This window comes from Salvelinus sp. IW2-2015, unplaced genomic scaffold, assembly GCF_002910315.2.
Source record: "Salvelinus sp. IW2-2015 unplaced genomic scaffold, ASM291031v2 Un_scaffold7739, whole genome shotgun sequence".
In the NCBI taxonomy this organism is placed as follows: domain Eukaryota; kingdom Metazoa; phylum Chordata; class Actinopteri; order Salmoniformes; family Salmonidae; genus Salvelinus; species Salvelinus sp. IW2-2015.
Genome location: NW_019948999.1, coordinates 8,425 through 12,894, shown reverse-complemented (window position 1 = coordinate 12,894; position 4,470 = coordinate 8,425). Strand labels below are relative to the sequence as shown.

Below are 4,470 nucleotides of genomic sequence, written 5' to 3'. Positions count from 1 at the left end.
AGAGTATAATGTCTGGAAACTGAATGTTAATATACAGTACTAGGATTGTCGGATGAGTAATCAGTACGGAGGAGTAATGCAACTAAGAATAAGTTACGTTATGGAAAAACTTGTTTCACAGTAACTAGGAGCAGAGATATGTCTGAAACTATATCAGTACTAGGAAGAGTAATAGATGTCTGAAACTGGAATGTTAATATACAGTAGCTAGGGAGTATAAGTCGTCTGAAACTGAATTTAATATCAGTACTAGGAAGTAATAATGTCTGGAAACTGAATGTTAATAGTACAGTTACTAGGAGAGTATAAATGTCTGGAAAACCGAATGTTAATAACAGTACTAGGAGAGTATAAAGTCTGGAAACTGAAAGTTAATCAATACGAGTACTAGGAGAGGTATAATGTCTGGAAACTGAATTGTAATATACAGTACTAGGAGAGTATATGTTGGAAAACTGAATGTTAATTAACAGACTAGGAGAGAGTATAATGTCTGGAAACTGAATGTTAATATACAGTACTAAGGAGAGTATAATGTTCTGGAAAAAACAACATGGAAAGTAAATGTCTGTAGTATAATAACTAGGATATCTGAAAATGATTTAACTATAGGCAGGAGGTTATATGTCTGAGGAACTGAATGTTAATTATACAGTATATGGAGGAGTATAAGTCCTGGAGAACTGAAATGTTAATATACAGTACTAGAGAGTATAATGTCTGGAAACTGAATGTTAATATACAGTACTAGGAAGATAGTAATGTCTGAGAAACTGAATGTTGATATACAGTACTATGGAGAGTATAATGGTCTGGAAACTGAATGTTGCATATACACGTACTAGGAGAGTTATAATGTTCTGCGAAACTGAATGTTAATATACAGTACTAGGAGAAGTATAATGTCTGGAAACTGAATGTTAATATATCAGTAACGAAGGAGAGTATAATGATCTGGAAACCTGAAATGTTAATTACAGTACCTAGGAAGAGAGTATAATGTCTGGAAACTGAATGTTATAACTATACATATAGGAGAGTATAATGTCTGGAAACTGAATGTTTAATATACAGTACTAGGAGAGAGTATAATGTCTGGAAACTGAATGTTAATATACATACTAGGAGAGAAATAATGTCTGGAAACTGAATGTTAATATAAGTACTAGGAGAGTATAATGTCTGGAAACTGAATGTTAATATTACAGTACTAGGAGAATATAATGTCTTGAAAACTGAATGTTAATATATCCAGTACTAGGAGAGTACTAATGTCTGGAAACTGAAATGTTGATAAACAGTACTAGGAGAGTATAAGTCTGAAACTGAATGTTAAATATCAGACTGAGGAGAGTAATAATGTTGGAAACTGAATGTTGATATACAGTAACTAGAAGAAGTATAATGTTCTGGAAACTGAATGTTGATATACATACTAGGAGAGTAATAATGTCTTGGAAAACTGAATGTGAATTAACATACTGGAGAGTTAATGTTCTGGAAACTTGAATGTTAAATATACAGTACTAGGAGAGTAATTCTGGAAACTGAATGTTAATATACAGTACTAGGGAGAGTATAATGTTCTGGAAACTGAATGTTAATATACAGTACTAGGAGAGTATAATGTCTGGAAACTGAATGTTAATATACAGTACTAGGAGAGTATAATGTCTGGAAACTGAAGTTGGTAATATACAGTACTAGGAGAGTAAAATGTCTGGAACTGAATGTTAATATACAGTACTAGGAGAGAGTAATGTCTGGAAACTGAATGTTAATAACAGTACTAGGAGAGTATAATGTCTGGAATGAATGTTAATATACAGTATTAGGAGAGAGTATAGATGTCTGGAAACTGAATGTTAATATACAGTACTAGGAGAGTATAATGTCTGGAAACTGAATGTTAATATACAGTACTAGTAGAGTATATATGATGTCTGGAAACTGAATGTTATATACAGTACTAGGAGAGTATAATGTCTGGAAACTGAATGTTAATATACAGTACTAGCAGAGTATAATGTCTGGAAACTGAATGTTAATATACAGTACTGGAGAGTAAAGTCTGGGGAACTGAATGTTATAACGTCTGGAGAGTATAATGTCTGGAAAACTGAATGTTAATATACAGTACTAGGAGAGTATAATGTCTGGAAACTGAATGTTAACTATACAGTACTAGGAGAGTATAATTGTCTGGAAACTGAATGTTAATATACAGTACTAGGAGAGTATAATGTCTGGAAACTGAATGTTAATATACAGTACTAGGAGAGTATAATGTCTGGAAACTGAATGTTTTAATAACAGTACTAGAGAAGTATATGTCTGGAAACTGAATGTTATATACAGTACTAGGAGAGTATAAGTCTGGAAACGTGAATGTTAATATACAGTACTAGGAGATATAATGTCTGGAAACTGAATGTTAATATACAGTACTAGGAGAGTTATAATGTCTGGACTGAATGTTAATTACAGTTCTAGGAGAGTATAATGTCTGGAAACTGAATGTTAATATACAGTACTAGGAGAGTAAATGTCTGAAACTGAATGTTATATACAGTACTAGGAGAGTATAATGTCTGGAAAACTGAATGTTTCATAATACAGTACTGAGGAGAGTATAATGTCTGGAACACTTGAATGTTAGATATACAGTACTAGGAGAGTATAATGTCTGAAACTGAATGTTAATATACAGTACTGGAAGAGTATAGATGGTCTGGAAAACTGAATGTTAATATACAGTACTAGGAGAGTAATATGTCTGGAACGAATGTTAAAATATACAAGTACTAGGAGAAGTATAACACTGAGAGTATAATGTCTGGAAACTGAATGTTAATATACAGTACTAGGAGAGTATAATGTCTGGAAACTCAATGATGTACAGTACTAGGAGGAATATTGAATATAAACTCATAAGCAATATTAACTGTGTGTGTTATTAAAGCACTAGCATGTTTGACCGGCCTTCAGTCATTATTTCATTCAAATTAATTGCAGATTACCAGCAGGTTAATAGGGATTATTACCAGATTATATTCCAGACATTCCTCCACCATGCAAAGACTTTGGCAACTTTTTGGTAAAAAATAAACAAATAAAAAAACGTATTGAAAAGATGAACATTTATTATTTATCAATATGCCCTCCAAACATTCTATACATGCTATTATAAGATTAAATCAAAAGGGTAAATTATTCAATTTAGCAAGGCTGTATGTTTGGCCCTGGTATGTCATGTATTGAAAAGCTGATGGTTTCTGGGGCATTATGTGAGGATGACAGACATCTGTAAGTGTAACTAATCTAAAATGTAAAAAAAAAGAAATGATATTCTTCAAAATAACATTCATGTTCCATCAACATAAAATTGTGTCAACAAACAATCACCAACAATTATTGTACAATCAAAACCTCAGTCCGCTGTTGTACGAACATTAAACTGTAGCCCTCCCAAACAATCCGTTAATAACGAGCACACACGCCTTCCACAGGGCCTACCACAGGGCCTACGTGCTGGGTCTGACCTGCTGGGTCTGACCTGCTGGGTCTGACCTGCTGGGCCTGACCTGCTGGGGCCTTGCCACAAGCCAAGCTCTTTGCATGAGTGCAACACACGGGGTCAGTTGTGATCAGTTGACCCAGGGAGGGGGGGGTCAGGGTCAGTTGTGATCAGTTGACCCAGGGAGGGGGGGGGTCAGGGTCAATAGGACTGACCTAGTGTTTTCATTATACTGATAATGTAATAGGACTGACCTAGTGTTTTCATTTACTAATAATGTAATAGGACTGACCTAGTGTTTTCATTACTAAAATGTAATAGGACTGACCTAGTGTTTCATTACTAATAATGTAATAGGACTGACCTAGTGTTTTCATTATACTAATAATGTAATAGGACTGACTAGTGTTTTTCATTACTAATAATGTAATAGGACTGACCTAGTGTTTTCATTGTACTAATAATGTAATAGGACCTAGTGTTTTCATTGTACTAATAATGTAATAGGACTGACCTAGTGTTTTCATTGTACTAATAATGTAATAGGACTGACCTAGTGTTTTCATTTACTAATAATGTAATAGGACTGACCTAGTGTTTTCATTGTACTAATATGTAATAGGACTGACCTAGTGTTTCATTGTACTAATAATGTAATAGGACTGACCTAGTGTTTCCATTGTACTAATAATGTAATAGGACTGACCTAGTGTTTTCATTGTACTAATAATGTAATAGGACTGACCTAGTGTTTTCATTGTACTAATAATGTAATAGGACTGACCTAGTGTTTTCATTGTACTAATAATGTAATAGGACTGACCTATGTTTTTTCATTGTATCAATAATGTAATAGGACTGACCTAGTGTTTTCATTGTACTATAATGTAATAGGACTGACCTAGTGTTTTCATTGAACTAATAATGTATAGGACTGACTTAGTGTTTTCATT

General features: G+C 33.6%; 1 long non-coding RNA gene across 1 annotated transcript; it reads right to left on the bottom strand.

Moving 5' to 3' along the window:
- Window positions 1–3,125: 3,125 nt before the first annotated feature.
- Window positions 3,126–3,706, bottom strand: LOC112079365 (uncharacterized). Its single transcript, XR_002895922.2, has 2 exons — window positions 3,585–3,706; window positions 3,126–3,542 (listed from the first exon to the last, which is right to left on the bottom strand). It is a non-coding gene; the product is annotated as an uncharacterized lncRNA (long non-coding RNA).
- Between the last annotated feature and the right edge of the window lie 764 nt (window positions 3,707–4,470).